This window comes from Bubalus bubalis, chromosome 16 (assembly GCF_019923935.1).
Source record: "Bubalus bubalis isolate 160015118507 breed Murrah chromosome 16, NDDB_SH_1, whole genome shotgun sequence".
In the NCBI taxonomy this organism is placed as follows: Eukaryota; Metazoa; Chordata; class Mammalia; order Artiodactyla; family Bovidae; genus Bubalus; species Bubalus bubalis.
The window spans coordinates 84,234,825-84,256,206 of NC_059172.1; positions in this window are offsets into that span (position 1 = coordinate 84,234,825).

The window sequence follows — 21,382 nt, forward strand, 5'->3', positions numbered from 1 at the left end:
ATGGGGGACTGGAATGCAAAAGTAGGAAGTCAAGAAACACCTGGAATAACAGGCAAATTTGGCCTTGGAGTACGGAATGAAGCAGGACAAAGTCTAGTAGAGTTTTGCCAAGAGAATGCACTGGCGATAGCAAACACCCTCTTCCAACAACACAAGAGAAGACTCTACACATGGACATCACCAGATGGTCAACACTGAAATCAGATTGATTATATCCTTTGCAGCCAAAGAGGGAGAAGTTCTATGCAGTCAGCAAAAACAAGACCGGGAGCTGACTGTGGCTTAGATCATGAACTCCTTATTGTCAAATTCAGACTTAAATTGAAGAAAGTGGGGAAAACCACTAGACCATTCAAATACCTAATGACCAATTGACCTAAATCAAATACCTTATGATTATACAGTGGGAGTGAGAAATAGATTTAAGGGACTAGATCTGATAGACAGAGTGCCTGATGAACTATGGAATGAGGTTCATGATATTGTACAGGAGACAGGGATCAAGACCATCCCCATGGAAAAGAAATGCAAAAAAGCAAAATGGCTGTCTGAGGAGGCCTTACAAATAGCTGTGAAAAGAAGAGAAGCAAAAGCAAAGGAGAAAAGGAAAGATATAAACATCTGAATGCAGAGTTCCAAAGACTAGCAAGGAGAGATAAGAAAGCCTTCCTCAGCCATCAATGCAAAGAAATAGAGGAAAACAACAGAATGGGAAAGACTAGAGATTTCTTCAAGAAAATTAGAGATACCAAGGGAATATTTCATACAAAGATGGGCTCGATAAAGGACAGAAATGGTATGGACCTAACAGAAGCAGAAGATGTTAAGAAGAGGGGGCAAGAATACACAGAAGTGTATAAAAAAGAGCTTCACGACCCAGATAATCACGATGGTGTGATCACTCACCTAGAGCCAGACATCCTGGAATGTGAAGTCAAGTGGGCCTTAGAAAGCATCTCTACGAACAAAGCTAGTGGAGGTGATGGAATTCCAGTGGAGCTATTTCAAATCCTGAAAGATGATGCTCTGAAAGTGCTGCACTCAATATGCCAGCAAATTTGGAAAACTCAGCAGTGGCCACAGGACTGGAAAAGGTCAGTTTTCATTCCAATCCCAAAGAAAGGCAATGCCAAAGAATGCTCAAACTGCCGCACAATTGCACTCATCTCCCATGCTAGTAAAGTAATGCTCAAAATTCTCCAAGCCAGGCTTCAGCTATACATGAACTGCAAATTTCCAGATGTTCAAGCTGGTTTTAGAAAGGCAGAGGAACCAGAGATCAAATTGTCAACATCCACTGGATCATGGAAAAAGCAAGAGAGTTCCAGAAAAACATCTATTTCTGCTTTATTAACTATGTCAAAGCCTTTGACTGTGTGGATCACAATGAGCTGTGGAAAATTCTGAAAGAGATGGAATACCAGACCACCTGACCTACCTCTTGAGAAACCTATATGCACGTCAGGAAGCAAGAGTTAGAACTGGACATGGAGCAACAGACTTGTTCCAAATAAGAAAAGGAGGATGCCAAGGCTGTATATTGTCACCCTGCTTATTTAACTTCTATGCAGAGTACATCATGAGAAATTCTGGGCTAGAAGAAGCACAAGCTGGAATCAAGATTGCCAGGAGAAATATCAATAACCTCAGATATGCAGATGACACCACCCTTATGGCAGAAAGTGAAGAGGAATTAAAAAGCCTCTTGATGAAAGTGAAAGAGGAGAGTGAAAAAGTTGGCTTAAAGCTCAACATTCAGAAAACGAAGATCATGACATCTGGTCCCATCAGTTCATGGGAAATAGATAGGGAAACATTGGAAACAGTGTCAGACTTTATCTATTTGGGCTCCAAAATCACTGCAGATGGTGATTGCAGCCATGAAATTAAAAGATGCTTACTCCTTGGAAGAAAAGTTATGACCAATCTAGACAGCATATTCTAAGCAGAGACATTACTCTGCCAACAAAGGTCCATCTAGTCAAGGCTGTGGTTTTTCCAGTGGTCATGTATAGATGTGAAAGTTGAACTGTGAAGGAAGCTGAGCACTGAAGAATTGATGCTTTTGAAGTGTGGTGTTGGAAAAGACTCTTTAGAGTCCCTTGGACTGTAAGGAGATCCAACCCATCCATCCTAAAGGAGATCAGTCCTGGGTGTTAATTGGAAGGACTGATGCTGAAGCTGAAACTCCAATACTTTGGCCACCTCATGTGAAGAGTTGACTCTTTGGAAAAGACTCTGATGCTGGGAGAGATTGGGGGCAGGAGGAGAAGGGGATGACAGAGGATGAGATCGCTAGAGGGCATCACCACCTCAATGGACATTAGTTTGAGTGAACTCTGGGAGTTGGTGATGGACAGGGAGGCCTTGCGTGCTGGGATTCATGGGGTTGTAAAGAGTCAGACACGACTGGGTGACTGAACTGAACTGAAGGATGAGTCAGGCAGAAGTGAGGATGAGAGTCTATCACTACTGAAGATGAGAGTCAGGCCAATGTGAGAATGAAAATCAGGCCCTATTAGAAATGAGATTCAAGCCCTAGTGATGATGAGGATCATGCTGCATTGAGGACAGAATCAGTCAGTGTGAGGACCATAATAAGGGCCTAATGAGGACCACAGTCAACGTGAGGCAATGTGCCAGGCCTTAGAGATGACCAAGTCAGGCCATAGAGAAGACCAGAGTGAGGGGCCACTTAGCACCAGGGTCAGGTAGTAAGGACCAGATCAGCACTGAGTGAGCAGCAGTGTCAGTGTCCTGTGAGGACAAGATTTATGACAGTGAGGCAGAGTCAGGTCGTGGTGACCCAAAGTCTCAAGCCTTAGAGGACAAAGTCAGGCTGTGGTGAAAATGAGAGTCAGGCCAAACTGACGATTAGAGTCAGTCCCTAGTGAGGATCAGAGTCAAGATGTAGTGAGGATCAGAATCAGGGTCCAGTGAGGATGAGACTCAGGGCACATTGAGGTCCAGTGTCAGATATAGTTAGGACGAGTGGTAGGATGTAGGCAAGACAACAGTCAGGCCCTAGTGGGATGAGACTCAGACTGTAATGAGGACCTGAATCAGGACATCAGTTCAGTTCAGTCGCTCAGTCATGTCCGACTCTTTGCGACCCCATGAATCGCAGCACACCAGGCCTTTCTGTCCATCACCAACTCCAGGAGTTCACTCAAACTTATGTCCATCGAGTTGGTGATGCCATCCAGCCATCTCATCCTCTGTCGTCCCCTTCTCCTCCTGCCCCCAATCTCTCCCAGCATCAGAGTCTTTTCCAATGAGTCAACTCTTTACATGAGGTGGCCAAAGTATTGGAGTTTTAGCTTTAGCATCAGTCCTTCCAATGAACACCCAGGCCTGATCTCCTTTAGGATGGACTGGTTGGATCTCTTTGCAGTCCAAGGGACTCTCAAGAGCCTTCTCCAACACCACAGTTCAAAACTGAGGGCCATATTAAGGCTGCAGTGATGTTCAGCATCAGGGCCCACTGAGGACCAGTGTCAGTTCCCAGTGAGGCAGAGTCAGGGTGGTGTGAGGACCAAAGTCAGCCCCAGTGAAACAAAATGCCAGGCAACGGTGAGGCAAAGAGTTGGGCTGTCAGAAGACCAGAGTCAGACTGTATAGAGGACCAGATTCAGGATGTAGAAAGGACCAGATTCAAGCCATAGAGTGAGCTAGGATCAGAACCAGTAAGGAACAGAATCGGTGCCTAGAGAGGAAGACAGTTAGGGTGTAGAGGACGAGAATCAGGTCCTTGTGAGCATGACAATCAGGCCCTACTGAAACAAGTCTTGACATGGTCAAGACCAGAGTTACGCTGTAGTGAGGACCCAAATCAGAGACCAGTGAGGAGCACTGTCCGTCTCCAGGGAGGACGGGTTTCATGGCCCATGAAGCAATGAGTCAGGAAGTAGTGTCACAAAGTGTCAGGCAGAGGACAGACACAGGCCCTGTTGAGGATGAGAGTCGGGACAGAGTGAGGAAGAGTATCAGGCCCTAGTGAGGACCATAATAAGGGCTCAGTTAGGACCAGACTCAGGGCTCAGTGAAAACCTGAGTCAGAGACTAATGAGGACAAGATTCAGGAGGTTGAGAGAACAAGAGTCAGAAAAAAAGTGAGGACGAGAGTCAGGCCCTAGTGAGGACTAAGGTCAGGCAATAGTGAGGGCCAGAGCCAGGCTGTAGTGAAGAATAGCATCAGAGCCCAGTGAGGACCAGAATCAGGGCCCATTGAGGACAAGGGTCAGGCTACAGACAGGACTAGATTGAGACCATAATGAGGATGAGAATCAGGCCACAGTGAGGACCAAAGTCAGGTAGTAATGAAGAACAGAATGAGGCCATAGAGAGGACCAATGGGAGGGCTTAGTGAGGACCAGAGTGACGCCAGAGAGAACCTGAGTGAGGACTAGTGTGAGGACATAGTGAGGACGAAATCAGTCCCTTGTGAGGAAATCAGTCCCTAGTCAGGCCCTAGTAGACACAACCTTTGGCCCTAGTGATGATGAGAATGGTGCTGTATATGAGGCGGGGTTGGTCTGTAGTGAGAACCAGAATCAGGGCCTAATGAGGACCAGAGTGAGGCCCAGTGAGGCAATGGGTCAGATCGCAGACAGGTAGAGGCTCAGGCCATATAGAGCATCAGAGTAAGGGCCCAGTGAGGATTGGAGTCAGGGCCCAGGGAAGAACCGTGTCAATCTCCAGTGACGACAAGATTCATGAACCAGTGAGTCAGAGTCAGGTCATAGTGATGCAAAGGGTCAGGCCATATGGACAGAGTCAGGCCATGGTGAGGACAAGAGTTGGTCCTACTGAAGATGAGAGTCAGGCACAAGTGAGGATGAGAGTCAGGCCCTAGCGGATCAGAGGACTTAGTGAGGACCAGAGTGAGGCCAGAGTGAGGACATGTCTGAGGCCATGGTGAAGACAAAAGTCAGGCCTTTGTAGACACAAATTTCAGGCCTTAGTGAAAATGAGGATCATGCTTTAGTGAGGACAGAATCAGTGTATAGTGAGGACGAGATCAGGGCCTAGTGAGGACCAGAGTCAGGACCTGTGAGTCTATGTATCTGTCCATTAGAGGACTAGACTCAGTCTGTAAAGAGGGCTAGAGTCAGGTCAAAGTGAGGAGTAAAGTTAGGTCATAGTGAGGACCCGAGTCAGGGCCCATTCAGGACCACACTCGTGGCCTAGGAGGACCAGTGTCAGGCTGTAGGGAGGACCAGAGTCAGGTCCCAGTGAGGACCAAACTCATGGCCTGTTGATGACCAGAGTTACGCACTATTAAGACAAGAATCAGCGTGTAGTGAAGAAAAGTGTCAGGCATGTCAGAGAGGACAGAGTTAAGCCATAAAGAGGATAAGAGTCAGTCTGTAGTGAGAACACAACAGCTGTAGAGAGGACTTTATCAGGGCCCAGTGAAGACCAGATTTGCGGTCCAGTGAGAACCTGGTTCATGGCCAAGTGAGGACAGAGTCAGGCCCTAGTGAGGACAGAGTCAGGGCCACCTAGGACAGAGTCAGGCCCTAGTGAGGATGAGAGTCAGGCCCTAGTGACGACAGAGTCAGACAGAGTCAGGCCATAATGAGGACAAGAGTTAGGCACAGTGAGGACGAGAGTCAGGCACCCATGAAGACAGAGTCAGGTGCCAGTGAGGACAGAGTCAGGCCCTAGTGAGGACAGAATCAGGCCCTAGTGAGGACAGCTGCTAAGTCGCCTCAGTCATGTCCGACTCTATGCGACCCCATAGACGGCAGGCCACCAGGCTCCCCCGTCCCTGGGATTCTCCAGGTGAGAACACTGGAGTGGGTTGCCATTTCCTTCTCCAATACATGAAAGTGAAAAGTCAAAGTGAAGTCGCTCAGTCGTGTCACAACCCCATGAACTGAAGCCTACCAGGCTCCTCCGTCCATGGGATTTTCCAGGCAAGAGTACTGGAGTGGGGTGCCATCGCCTTCTCCAAGTGAGGACAGAGTCAGGCCCTAATGAGAACAGAGTGAGGCCCTAGTGAGGACAGAGTCAGGGCCTAGTGAGGACAGAGTCAGGCCCTAGTGAGAATGAGAGTCAGGCTCCAGTGAGGACCGAGTCAGGCCCTAGTTAGGACCGAGTCAGGCCACAGTGAGCCCAGAGTCAGGCTCCGGTGATGACAGATTCAGCTCCTAGTGAGGACAGAGTCAGGCCTTAGTGAGGTTAGAGTCAGGCCCCAGTGAGGACAGAGTGAGGGTGTTCAGAGATGAGAGTCAGGCCCCACTGAGGACAGAGTCAGGCCCCAGTGAGGACAGAGTCAGGCCCTAGTGAGGAGAAGAGTCAGCCTATGATGAGGACCAGAATCAGATCCCAGTTGATGACTGGAATCAGTATCAGTGAGGCAAAGTGCAGTCCATATTTAGGCAAAGACCAGATCATAGAGAGGACCAAAGTAATGGAGTAGAGAGTATTAGAGTCAGTACACAGTGGGGTGAGCATCAGGGCTATGTGAGGACCAGAGTCAGGCCCCAGTGAGTCAAGTTGTGAGGCAAGTCAAACAAGGGGAGGGAAGTTGGAAGGAGGTTCAGGATGGGGAACACATGTACACCCATGGCTGATTGATGTCAATGTATGGCAAAACCACTACAATATTGTAAAGTAATTAGCCTCCAATCAAAATAAATAAATTAAAAAAAAAAAAAGAAAAGAAAAAAATGAGGAAAGGAGTCAGTCTATAGCGAGAACCAGGGTCAAGCTGTGTAGAGGACCAGTGTCAGGGCCCAGTGAGGAACTGATTCAGGGCCGAGTGGCAACCATTCAGGACATAGTGAGGACAAGAGTCAGGTCTTAGTGAGGAGGAGAATCATGCCATAGTGAGGATAGAAGTCAGGTCCTAGTGAGGAATGTTCTCCATCTCCAGTGAGAGCAAGAGTCAGGTCCTAGTGAGGCAAAGAGTGAGGTCATAGTGAAGCAAAATGTCAGGACATAGAGGAGAGAGTCAGACCTTTGTGAAGACGAGAGTCTGGTGGTGGTGAGGATGAGAGTTAGGCTAAAGTCAGCAAGAGAGACAAGCCCTAGTGAGCATGAGAGCCAGGCCAAAGACAGACAATAGTCAGGCCCAGGTGAGGAACAGAGTCAAGCAGTAGTCAGGGCAAGAATCAGGATGCAGTGAGGGCCGCAGACAGTGCTGGGTGAGGACGAGTGTCAGGACATAGAGAGGAGGAGAGTTTCAGGCACTAGTAAGGATGAGGGTCAGGCTGGAGAGGACAATAGTCAGGCCCTGGTGAGGAGGAGAGTTAAGTAGTAGTCAGGACCAGAATCAGGGCGCAGTGAGGACCACAGACAGTGTATAGTGAGGATGAGTGTCAGGACGTAGAGAGGACCAGAGTCAGGTCACAGTGAGGCAAAGAATAACCGTTGTGAGGCTAAGAGTCAGGCTGTAGAGAGGACCAGATTCAGGCTATAGTGAGAACCGGGGTCAGCCCGTAGTGAGGACAAGAGTCAGCATATTGTGAAAAACAGTGTCAAGGCATAGAGAGAATCAGATTGAGGTACTTGAGAGGAAAAGAGTGAGGATGAGTGAGGACCAGAGACACGCCATAGCGAAGACCAGGGTTGTGCCATAGTGTGAAACTTAAGTCTGGCCCTGAGAGGAATGAGTAAAGTTGTAGAGAGGACCACAGTCAGGCCATACTGAGGACCAGAGCCAGGCTCTAGAAAGGACCAGAGTAAGGGCCCAGTGAGGACCCAAGTCAGGGCCCACTGAGGCAAAGCATCAGACCGGAGTGTGTCAAAGGTTCAGGCTGTAGATAGAAATAGAGTCAGGCCGTACTGAGGACCAGAATTCCACCATGGTGAGGACTGATTCAGGCTCTAGACAGGACCATTCAGATTCAGTCCATAGAGAGGTTCAGAGTCAAGCCATAGAGAGGACCACACTCAGAGCAGAGTGAGAACCAGGGTCAGTGCGTTTGAGGAGAAGAGTCAGTGCTAAATGAGAAGTGTGTCAGGTAATAGGAAAGAGTGAGGAAGAAGAGGGACCATAGCTAGTTCATAGTGAGGACCAGAATGAGGACATATTGAGGACAGAGTGAGGACAAGTGTGAGGATATTGTGAGGACCAGAGTGAGGCCATACAGAGAAGAGAGTAAGGCCCTAGTGAGCACGTGACTCAAGCCATAGTTAGGATGAGTCAGGCTGTGGTGAGGACCAGAGTCAGGGTCAGTGAAGCAAAGCATCAGGCCGTAGTGAGGCAAAGAACCAGGTCGTAGAGAGGACTGGAGTCAGACAAGAGAGGACCAGGATCAGAGCCCAGTGAGAACAGAATCAGTGCCTAGTGAGCAACAGAGTCTGGGTGAACCGAGGCGAGAGTCAGGCTCTAGTGAGCTTGAGAGTCAGGCCACAGTGAGGCAATGTCAGGCCATACAGAGTTAGGCCCCAGTAAGGATAAGAGTCAGGCTGTGGTGGGGAAGAGAGTCGGGCCAAAATGAGATGGACAGTCAGCCCCTAGTACAACCAGAGTCAAGCCATAGTGAGGAACAAAGTCAGAGCCCATTGAAAACCAGACTCATGGTGCAGTGAACACAAGAGTCAGCATCTAATGAGGACAAGTATCAGGACAGGACACAGAGAGTATGAGATTCAGGCACAAGTGAGGACGAGAATCAGGCCCTAGTGAGGCCCAGTGTCAGGCACAAGTGAGAACCAGAGTCGGTCTGTAGTGTGGACTCACGTCCAAGCCCCATGAGGAACAGATCCAGGGCCCAGTGAGGAATAGAGTCAGGTCACAGGGAAGTAAAAAGTGAGGCTGTTGTGAGGCAGACTCTGGCTGTAGAGAGGACGAGAGTCAGGCCGTATTGAAGACCTGAGTCAGGATGTACAGAGGAGCAGATTCAGTGCCCAGTGAGGACCAGACAGGACCCAAGTTACGGCCAGTGATCAAATCTTTAAGACAGAGTGAGACAAGTAGTCAACTGTTAGAGAGGACCAGAGTCAGGCTGTAGTAAGCAACAGAGTCTGGCTGTAGTGAAGAACAGGGTCAGGCCATAGTGAGACCGGAGTCAAACTGTCGAGAGGATGAGACTCAGGGCCCAGTGAGGACCCAAAGCAGGGCCCAGTGAGGAAAATGTCAGGCCAAGTGAGGGAAAGAAATAGGCTGTAGAGAGGAGCAGAATCAGGCCACACTGAGGACGAGATTCAGGACATAGAGAGGCACGCCGTGGAGAGGACCAGAGTCAAGCCACAGAGGGAACCATATTCAGGGACCAGTGAGGACCAGGGTCAATCAGTAGTGAGGACAGGTGTCAGGGCCCAGTGATGATAAGAGTAAGGCTGTAGTGAGGCAAAGAATCAGGAAGCTCTTAGGCAAAATTCAGGCCATAGAAAGGACCAGAATAGGCTATAGTGAGGATGAGGGTCAGGCCCTAGGGAAGACCAGAGTCAGGCCAGAGTGAGGTCCATTGTCAGTGCCCATTCAGGAGCAGATACAGGGACCAGTAACACTGGATTTAGACTGTAGAGAAGACCAGAGTTGGGGAAAAGTGAGAACCACAGTCAGGGCCTTTCGAGGACCAGAATCAGGCCCCAGCAAGTCAAAGAATCAGGCAGGAGAGAGGACCAGAGTCAGGTTGTAGTGAGGACCAGATTCATGTCCCAGTGAGTAACAGTGTCAGGCTCCAGTGGGGCCAAGAATCAAGCCCAAGCCAGGTAAAGAGGCAGGCCATAGTGAGGCAAAGAGGTCACCCTACATCCCAGACGATGTACCTGGTGTCACACGTCCAGGTGACAGAGTGACGCCCCTGTTCCAGATCCTGTTGTGCTGCTGCTAAGTCACTTCAGTTGTGTCTGACTCTGTGCGACCCCATAGACGGCAGCCTACCAGGTTCCTCCGTCCACGGGATTCTCCAGGCAAGAACGCTGGAGTGGGTTGCCATTTCCTTCTCCAATGCATGAAAGTGAAAAGTGAAAGTGAAGTCGTTCAGTCGTGTCCGACTCTTCTCGACCCCATGGACTGCAGCCTACCAGGCTCCTCCATCCATGGGATTTTCCAGGCAAGAGTACTGGAGTGGGGTACCATTGCCTTCTCCGTCCCAGATCCTTTACCTGTGGTCAAATGTCATCAGTCTCCAGGATGACCACCTGCCACACCCTGTGCCTGAGTCACACATCCACAGTCTCCAGGGTGAACTGACCCTCCAGACCCTGTACTTGTGTTCACACATCCACAGTCTCTACAGTGATGCCCCTCCCCAGAACCATTACCTGGGGTCACAATCCATAGTCTCCAGAGTGATCCCAATACCAGACACTTTACCTTGGAGCATACATCCAGATTTTCCAGGGTGATCCCCCCTCCCCAGACCCTGTGCCTGGGGTCACAGGTCCACAGTCACCAGGGTGACCCCAACTCCAGACCCTGCATCTGGGGCCACATTTCCACAGTTTTCAGTGTGACCCCACCTCACAAACCATTTACCTGTGGTCACATGTCCACAGTGTCTAGGGTATGCCCCTCCCAGACACTGTTCTTGGGGTCACATGTCCACAGTTTCTATGGTGATCACCTTCTTAAAGACCCTGTTCCTAGGTTCAAATGTCTGCAGTTTCCAGGGTGACCGCCTCCCAGACCCTGTTCCTGGGTCACACATCCACAGTCTCCAGGGTAAATCCACCCTCCAGAACCTGTACTTGGTGTCACACATACATGGTCCCCAGGGTGACACCCCTCACAGACCCTGAAACTAAGGTCACATATCCATGGTCTTCCAGGTGATCCCACCTCCCAGACCCTTCACCTGGGGTCACATGTCTGCTGGCTCCAGAGTGACACACCCTCCAAGATCCTGAATCCGGGGTCACATCCAAAATCTCAAGGGTGACACTACCCAAGACCCTGTATCTGGGGTCACACACCCACTGTCTCCAGGGTGACACCCTCCCAAGATGTACCTGAGATCACATGTTTCCCAGGCGCAGTACCTGCTGTCACGAAGTCCACCATCTCCAGGGTGACCCCACTCCCAGACCCTACACCTGAGGTTTCACCTTCAAAGTCTCCAGGGGGACTTCAAAGTCTCCTCTGGGACAAATGTCCCAGAGGCTGCCATGGGGTCACATGTTCACAGTCTCCAGTATGGCCCCATTTCACTAGAACTTGTACCTGGGCACACATGTCCACAGTATCTAACATAACCCCATCTGTCAGATCTTTTACCTGTGGTCAAACATCCAGTCTCCAGGATGACCACAGCTGCCAGGCCCTGTCCCTGTGGCAACACATCCAGAATATCCACGGTGACCCCCTCCCCTTTTGCAGCACCTGAGAACACATGTCCACAGTCTCTTAGTTACCCCCCTCCCAGACCCTGTACCTGGGGAAAAATTCTGTAGTCTCCAGGGTGACCACTCCCAGGCACTGTTCCTGTAATCACATGTCCAGTCTCTAGGGTGATCTCCTTCCCAAATTCTGCATCTATAGTCACATGTACACTGTCTCCAGGATTACCCCACCTCCCAGACCTTGCATCTGGGATCACATGTCTACAGTCTCTAGGGTGACCATCTCCCTGACCCATCTTGGAGTCAAATGTCTACATTCTCCAGAGTGACACCCTCCTAGAACCTGTACCTGGGGTCAAACATCCACATACTCCAAGGTGACCCCTTCTCCTAGACACTGAATTTGGTGTCACACATCCACAGACTCCAGGGTGACACCACCTCCTAGAACCTGTACCGGGGGAAACATGTACACAGTCTCCAGGGTGACCCTACCCAGTCGCTGCCCCTGTGGTCACATGTCCAGAGTCTCCATGGTGAAGCCCTCCCAAACCTGCACCTGAGGTCACATGTTCAGTCTCCATGGTGACCCTGACTCCCAGACCCTACACCTGGCGTCTCAGGTCCATAGGCTCCAGCATGAACCCCTCCCAGAGCTTGCACCTGGGTTCAGATGTCCATCTCCAGGGAGACACCTCTCCCCAGATCCCATACCAGGGGTCACACATCCAAAGTCTACAGGGTGATAACCCCCAGATGCTATAAATGGGGTCACACATCCAAGTCTTCAGGGATCCCCCCTCACCAGAAACTGAAACCGGCATCACACGTCCACAGTATCCATGGTGAGCCCTCACAGAACCTGCTCCTTGGGTCACACATCCATAGTCAAGGGTGACAACCTTCCCAGACACTGCACCTGGTCTCTCAGGTCCACAGTGTCCAGGGTGACCCCACTTCACAAGAACTTGTACCTGGAGTCACATATCCACAATCTCTAGGTTACCCCATTTCACCAGCCCTTTTGACTGTGGTCACACATCCAAGTCTCCAGGGTGCCCACCACTTCTAAGCACTGAACCTGGGGTCCCAGGTCCACAGTTTTCAGGGTAATACAACCCAGACCCTGTAAATGGGTTCACATGTCCACAATCTTCACGGTGACCCCACACACCAGACCCTGCAACTGGAGTCACAAGTCCACAGTCTGCATGGTGACATGCTCCCAGACCCTGTACCTGGAGTCACATGTTTAGAGTTCCCAGGGTGACCCTTCCCAGGCACTGTACCTGGGCTCACACATACAAAGTATCCAGGGTGATGCCCAATTCCCAGACCCTATACCTAGGTTCACAGGTCTATAGTCTCCAGGGTACTCCCCTCCCAGACCCTGCACCTGGTGTCACATGTCCACAAGCTCCAGGGTGACCCCTTCGAAGTACCTGCACCTGGGGTCACATGTCAGGATTCTCCTTGGTGACATCATCCCAGACCATGAACCTGGGTTCAGATGTTGACAGTCTCCAGGGTGATCCCAACTCATCAAAACTTGTACCTGGGTTCACATTTCCAGTTTCCTATGTGACCCCTAACCAGACCCAGTACCGGGGTTCACAGTCCACATTCTCCAGGGAAACACCCTCCCAGACCCTGTGCCTGGGGTAACACCTCCACAGTTTCAAGGGTGACCACACCTCCCAGAACCTGTACATGGGACACACTTCAACAGTATCCAGAGAGACACCACTTCCCAGACCCTGCACCTGGGTTGGCACGTTTATAAGCTCCAAGGTATCCCCTTCCCTGACCTTGGACCTGTGGTCACATGTCCACAGTCTCCAGGCTGACCCCACCTCCCAGATCCTGCACCTGGGATTACACGTCCTGTGTCTCCAGGTTGATCCCTCCCGACCCTGGACCTGGGGTGACATTTCCACAGCCTCTAGGGTGACACTTCTCCCCAGACCCTTTACCTGGGGTCACATGTCCACAGTATCCAGGCTTACTCCACAGCCCCCTCCCAGACCCTGCACCTGTGGTCACAGGTCCACAGTATCCAGGGTGACAATACCCCCCAGATTGTGTACATGGGGTCACACGTCCACATTCTCCAGGGTGACACAACCTCCCTGACTCTGTATGGGGTATCCACAACCACAGTCTTCAGGATGACCATCCTCCCAGACCCTGCACCTGGAGTCTCACATCCACGGTCTCCAGGGTAAACCCTTCCCAGACCCTTCACCTGGGGTCACTCATCCATGGGCTCCAGGTTGAACCTTCAGGAGTACCTGCACCTGGGGTCACATGTCCACAGTCTCCTTGATGATATCCCTTCCAGACCCTGTACCTGGGATCACATTTCCAGTTTCCAGGGTAACCTCCTGTCCCAGAACCTACATGTTGGGTCACACGTACACAGTCTCCAGGGTGACCCCACCTCACCAGAATTTTTACTTTGGGTCACATGTCCACAGTCTCTAGGGTGACCCCACCTCATCAGAATTTTTAGCTCTGGTCACATGTCCACAGTCTCCAGGGTGAAACACACCCCCCCAGACCCTGTACCTGTGGCCACATGTCCACAGACTTCAGGGTGACTCACCACACCTGTTTGAGCACGTGGGATCACTTGTCCACAGTCTTCAGGGTAACCTCCCCTCACAAACCCTACACCTGATGTCACATGTCCACAGTTTCCATGGTGACAACTTCTCAGATCCTGTACCTGAGGTCACATGTCTTCAGTCCCCAAGGTGACCCCTTCCAAGCACTGTCTTTGGGTTCACAGGTCCACAGTCTCTTCTGTGACCTTCCTCTCATATGCTGTACCCGGGGTCAAACATCCACAGTCTCCAGGGTGATGCCCTTTCCCAGGCATTGTACCTGGGTCACACGTCCACAGTCTCCAGGGTGACAACCCTCCCAGACCCTGTACCTGTTGTCATACTTCCACAATATCCAGGGTGATTCCCTGCCCAGATACTGCACCTGGTGTCACATGTCCACAGTCTCCAGCATGACCTACCTCAGACCCTGCCCCTAGGGTAACATGTACACCATCTCCAGGTGACCTCACCTCCCAGATGATGTACCTGAGGTCAGATGTCAGACTCCAGGGTGAGTAACCTCTCAAGTTCCTGCACCTGGGGTTACACTTCTACATTCCTCAGAGTGACCCCACCTCCCAGACCCTACACCTGGGTTCAAATGTCCAGTCTCCAGGTTGACCCCACTTCCAAGACCCTGACCCTGGTGTCACTTGTCCACAGTCTCCAGGGTGAACCCACCTCCCAGACCATGTACCTGACATTACATTTCCAGTTTCCAGAGTAAACCCTCCTCCCAGACCCTACACCTGGGGTCACATGTCCACAGTCTCCACGATGAAACCCTCCCAACCCTGCACCTGGATCATATGTCCACAAGCTCCAGGGTGACATCCTCCCAGACCCTGGACTGGGGTCACATGTCTACAGTCTGAAGGGTGACCCCACCTTCCAGACCCTGCACTTGGCTCACACTTATGCAGTCTCCAGGGTGACCACTCCTGATCCTGCACCTGGGGTCACATTTCTATAGTCCCCTGGATGACACCTTTCCCAGGTCCTGTACCTGGGGTCCCACGTGCATAGTCTCCATGGTGATTCCCCGCTCCCAGACCCTGTCCCTGGGGTCAGATATCTGCAGTATCCAGTGTAACTCCCCCAGACCATAAACATGGGGTCACACCTCCACAGTTTCCAGGATGAGCCCACTTCCAGACCCTCTCCCAGGAGTCACATGTTCACAGTCTGCAGGGTAGCCCCAACTCCTAGTCCCTATACCTGGAGTCACAAGTCCACAGTCTCCATGGTGACCCCCTCCCAGACCATGCATCTTGGATCACACATCAGAGTCTCCAGGGAGAGCCCCCTCACTAAATTTTGCACTTTTAGTCACATGTCCACAATGACCCCACCTCACAGACTCTGTTCCTGGGGTCACATGTCCCTAGGTACTACTATGTGATGCCACCTCCAATATCCAATACCTGGGGTCACACATCCACTCTCAAGTCCCTGCACATGTCCACATTCCACAGAGTGACTCCACCTCCCAGACTCTACACCTGGGGTCAAGTGTCCACAGTCTCTGTGGTGAACCCCTCCAAGAACCTACCCTGGGGTACATTCACAGTCTCCTGGGTAACTCCCCTTCCCAGACACTGTACCTGAGATCAAACTTCCAGTCTCCAAGGTGACCCCCCCCGCTACACACCCTGCACCTGGGGTCACATGTCCAATATCTCCAGGGTGGCCCACCTCCCAGATCTTGCACCTGCAGTCACATGTCCATGGTCTCCATGGTGAAACCCTCCCAACCCTGCACCTGGATTGCATGTCCACAAGCTCCAGGGTGACACCCTCCCAGACTCTGGACCAGGGTCACATATCTAGAGTCTGAAGGGTGACCCCACCTCTCCACCCTGTACCTGCAGTGACACTTAAACAGTCTCTAGGGTGACTGCTCCTGATCCTGCAGTTGGGGTCACATTTCTACAGTCCCCTGGGTGATACCTCTCCCAGGTCCTGTACCTGGGGTCACATGTACATAGACTCCATGGTGATCCTCCTTGCAGACCCGTCCCTGGGGTCAAATATCTGAAGTATTCAGGGTAACCCCCCCCAGACCATAAACATGGGGTCACACTTCCAGTTTCCAGGATGAGCCCACCTCCAGACCCTGTACCAGGGTCACATGTTCACAGTCCAGGGTAACCCCACCTCCCAGGCCATATACTTGGAGTAATCCACAGTCTCCATGGTGACCTCCTCCCAGGCCATGTGCCTGGGATCACATGTCCACAGTCTTAAGGTGACCCCACCTCTGAGTCCCTACACCTGGAATCACATGTCCACAGTCCCCAGGGTTTACCCCTCCCAGACCCTGTACCTGGGGTTACACATCCACAGTCTCCATGGTGACCCCCTCATAGACCCTGCACGTTGGTAACATGTCCAGAGTCTACAGGGTGACAAACGACCCCAGACACTTTACCTGGGGTCACACATCAACAGTCGCCTGGATAAGCCTACCTCCAGACCCTGTACCTGGGGTCACATGACCACAGTTTGCAGGGTGACAGCACCTTCCTGACATTGCACCTAGGATCGCATATCCATGGTCTACAAGGTGACTCTTTCCCACACCATGCACCTGGGGTAACCTGTCAGCAATTCCCAGAGTGATCCCACTTCCCAAACCCTGCACCTAGGCTCACACATCCACAGTCTCCAGAGTGAACCCCTCCCAGACCCTATACCTGGGGTTACATGTCCAGTCTCCATGGTGATGCCCCCTCCCAGACCCTGAACCTGGGGTCACACATCCACAGTCTTCAGGGAGAGGACTCCCAAACAGTGCACAGGGTTCACATATCCAAAGTTTCCTATGTGAACCCCCTTCAGACCATGCACTTGGATTCACAAGTCCACAGTCTCCAGGGTGACATCCCTCCCAGACTCTGCACCTGCGGTCATATGTCCACAGTCTCCATTGTGACACCCCCTGCCACAACCTGCATCTGGGGTCACATGTTCACAGTCCACCATGGACAATCCTCCCCAGATTTGTACATAAGGCCACACATCCATATTCTCCAGGTGACCCAACCACCCTGACCCTGTACTGTGGTATCATGACCATAGTGACCAAACCTCAGACCTGGCACCTGGGTTTTCAGGTCCATGGTCTCCATGGTAAACCACTCCCAGACCCTGCACCTGAGGTAACATGCTCACAGTTTCTAGGGTGACCCCACCTCCCAGACCAGGTCCATGGGGACATATGTCCACAATCTCTCGGATGAGCCCCCTCCCCAGACTCTGCACATGGGGTCACAAGTTTACAGTCCCTGAGAGACCTCACCTCCCAGACCCTGTACTGGGATCACATGTCCAGTTTCCAGGGTGGCCCCACTTCTTGAGACTCTGTACCTGGGGTCACACTTCCACAGTCTCCAGGGTGATCCCCTCCCAAACCTGCACCTGGGTCATACTTGCACTGTCTCTATAGTGGCATCACTGCCCAGACACTGTATCTGTGGTCACACATCCACTGTCTTCAGAGTGAGGACTCCCAATCACTGCACCTGGGTTCACATATCCCAAAGTCTCCTATGTGACCCCTATCCCATCCCTGTACATGAAGTCACATGTCCACAGTCTACAAGGTGACCCTGACTTCCAGACCCTTTACCTGGGATCACATGTCCACGGGCTCCAGGGTGAACCCACCTCATCAGAACTTTTAGCTGTGGTCACAGATCCACAGTCTCCAGGGTGACACCCTCCCCTCCCCCCACCCCAGACCCTGTACCTGTGGTCACACATCAACAGACTTCAGGGTGACCGCACCACACCAGTCTGAGCACCTGGGATAACATGTCTACAATCTCCAGGGTAACAACCCCTAACAGACCTACACCTGGGGTCACATGTCCAGTTTCCAGGTTGATACCGTCCCAGACCCTTTTCCTGAGATCACATGTCTTCAAGTCCCAGGGTGTCCCCTCCCAGGTGCTGTGCTTGAGGTCATATATCCAAGTCTATACTGTGACTATCCTCCCAGACACCGTAGTTAGGTTCACACGTCCCCAGTCTCCAGGCTGACACCCTTTCCCATATTCTGTACCTGGGGTCACACTTCCATGATATCCATGGTGACACCCCTGCCCAATCCTGCAACTGGTGTCACATGTCCACTGTCTCCAGCATTACCTCTCTCCCAGACCCTGCACCTGGGATCACACTTCCACAGTCTCTAGTGTGACCCCCCACCCAGACTCTGTACCTGGGGTCAAATATCTGCAGTCTCTGGTGTGGCACCCCTTACAGACCCTGCACCTGCTGTCACATGTTGACAGTCTCCAAGGTGACCCCCCTTCAAACACCCTTCACCTGGGTCAAACATACACAGTTTCCAGGGTGACACCCATCCCAGACCCTGAACCTGGGGTCACACATCCACAGTCCAGGGCGAGGACTCCAAAACACAGCACCTGGGTTCCCACATCCAAAATCTCCTATGTGACCCCCCACCAAATCCTACATTTGGGTTCACATGTCCACAGTTTCCTGGGACACACTCTCAGACCCTCTACCTGAAGTTACATGCCTTCAGTCCCCAGGGTGACCCTTCCCAGGCATTGTATTTGGACTCACGTGTCCTCAGTCTCTACATTGACCATCCTTCCAGACCCTGTACTTGGGGCCACATGTCCATAGTCCCCAAGTGACCCTACCTGCCAGATGCTGTGCCTGGAGTCACACATCCACTGTTTCCAGGGAGACAACACCTCGCAGACCATGCATCTGGGGTCACATGTTTACAGTCTCCTGGGTGACCCCTTCCTGAACCTGCACCTGGGGTCACATTTCCACTGTCTATAGGGTGACATATGTACCCAGAGGCTGTACCTGGAATAAGATGTCCAGAATCTCCAGGGTGACCCCCTTCGAGAACCTACACCTGGGGTAACATGACCAGAGTCTTCAGGCTGACACCCTACCTTGTCCCCTGTACCTGGGGTCACATGGTCACAGTCACCATGGTGAACCCCCTCGCAGACCCTGTACCTGAGGTCACATCTCTACCATTTCCAGGGTGACCCATTTCCCAGACCATGTACATGGGGTCTCATATCCAGTCTCCAGCCTGACTCCACCTCCCAGACTCTGTACCAGGGTTCAAAACTCCACAGTCTCCAGTATGACCCCACCTCCCAGACACTATACCTGGGATCACACATCTGCAGTTTCCAGGGTTACCCCCCTCTCTGGCCCTGCACCTGGGGTCACAGGCCCACAGTCAGCAGGGTGCCCCACATCAGCAAACCCTGTCCCTTGGGTCACATGTCCAGTCTCCAGGGTGACCCCACCTCTTAGACCCTTCACCTAGGGTCACAGGTCCACAGGTTCCAGGGTGACTCCTTTGAAATACCTGCACCTGGGTCACATGTCCAGAGTCTCCTTGATGACACCCCACCATGGCCTGGGGTCACATTTCTAGTTTTCAGAGTAACCTCCCCTCCCAGACCCTGCACCTGAGGTCACACCTCCACGGTCTCTGTGGTCACAAACCTCCCAGACCCTGCACCTGGGGTCATGTCACCACAGCCTCCAGGGTGAGTGCACCTCACCAGTACTTGTACCTTGTGTCACATGTCCACAGTCTCTAGGGTGACCCCACCTTATCAGAACTTTTACCTGTGGTCACACTTCTACAGCCTCCAGAGTGACCACGGCTCCCAGACAGTGAACATCTGGTCACACGTCCATAGTCTCCAGGGTGACACAGTCCAGGACACTGAACCTGTGGTCACATATCCACAGTCTTCAGGGTGACCCCACAAATACAGTCCAAGCACCTGGGATCACACATCTACAGTCTCCAGGCTAACCTTCCCTCACAGACACTACACCTGGGGTTACATTTCCAATCTCTACTGTGACCATCCTCCCAGACTCTGTACCTGGGGTCGCATGTCCAGTCTCCAGGGTAACACTGCCCAGGACACTGAACCTGTGGTCACATGTCCACAGACTTCAATGTGACCCCACAACTACGGTTTGAGCACCTGGGATCACATATCCACAGTCTCCAGGGTAACCTTCCCTCACAGACACTACACTTGGGGTCAAATTTCCAGTCTCTACTGTGACCATGCTCCAAGACCATGTACATGGGGTTACATGTCCACAGTCTCCAGGGTGACAATCCTCCCCACATCCTGTCTGTGGAGTGACACACCCACATTCTGCAGGCTGACCCAATCTCCCTGACCCTGTACTGGGGTATCACAAGCACTGTCTCTAGGGTGGCCAAAACTCCCAGACCCTGCACCTGTATTCTAACACCCACGGTCACCAGGGTAAATCCCTCCCAGACCCTGCACCTGAGATAACATGTCCACATTCTCCAGGGTGACCCTGTCTCCAAGACCCTTTACCTGGGGTCACATGTCCACTGTCTCCAGGGAGACCACATCTTGCAGACCTTGCACCTGGGATCACACGTTCACAGTCTTCAGGGTGACCCCCTCCCTAACCTGCACCTTGGGTAACATTTCCACTGTCTATATGGTGACACACATCCCCGGAAACTGTTCCTGGAATCTCATGTCCAGAATCTCTAGGTTGACTCCACTCCAGATCCTGCACCTTGGGTAATATGTCCAGAGTCTCCAAGGTGACACCCAGCCCAGACCCTGTACCTGAGGTCACATGTCTACCATATCCAGGGTGACCCCCTTCCAAAACCATGAACATAGGGTCACATGCCCCATCTCCAGGGTGAACCCACCTCCCAAAACCTGTACTAGGTTTCAAAACTCCACAGTCTCCACGGTGATCCCACACACCAAACCCTGCATCTGGGGTCACATGTCAACAGTCTCCAGGGTGACCCCTATCCCCAAACCCTGTAACTGGTGTCATATGTCCACAGTCTCCAGGGCTAACCCTCTCCTAAGACCCTGCATCTGGGGTCATATGTTCACAGTCTCTGGTGTCCACATCTCCCAGACCCTTCACCTGGTGTCACATGCCCACAGTCCCCAGGGTGACCCCACCTCCCACTATGTATGTGGTCACATATATAGTCTCCAGGGTTACTCCACCTCCAAGACCCAGTACTGGGTTCACACATCCTCTGTCTCCAGGGTGATCCCCTCTCAGACCCTGCATCTAATGTCACATGTCCACAGTCTTCAGGGTGACTCCCTTCCAAATGCTGCATCTGGGGTCACACATCCACAGTCCCCAGGATGACAACCCTGTGCAGACCCTGTACTTGGGTCACATGACCACAGTCTTCATTGTGACCCCTCTCCCAGATCCTACACCTGATGTCAAATGTCTGCAGTATCCATGATGACCCCCTCCCAGACCATTTACATGGGTCACACATCCATAGTCTCCAGAGTCAGCCTCTTCCCCAGACACTGCACTTTGGGTCACATGTCCCCAGTCCCCAGGGTGATCCCACCACCGAGACCCTGTATCTGAGGTCCCACGTCCACAGTCTGCAGGGTTACCCAAGCTCTCAGACCCAGCACCTGGGTTTTCACATCCACAGTCTCAAGGTGACCCCCCATCCA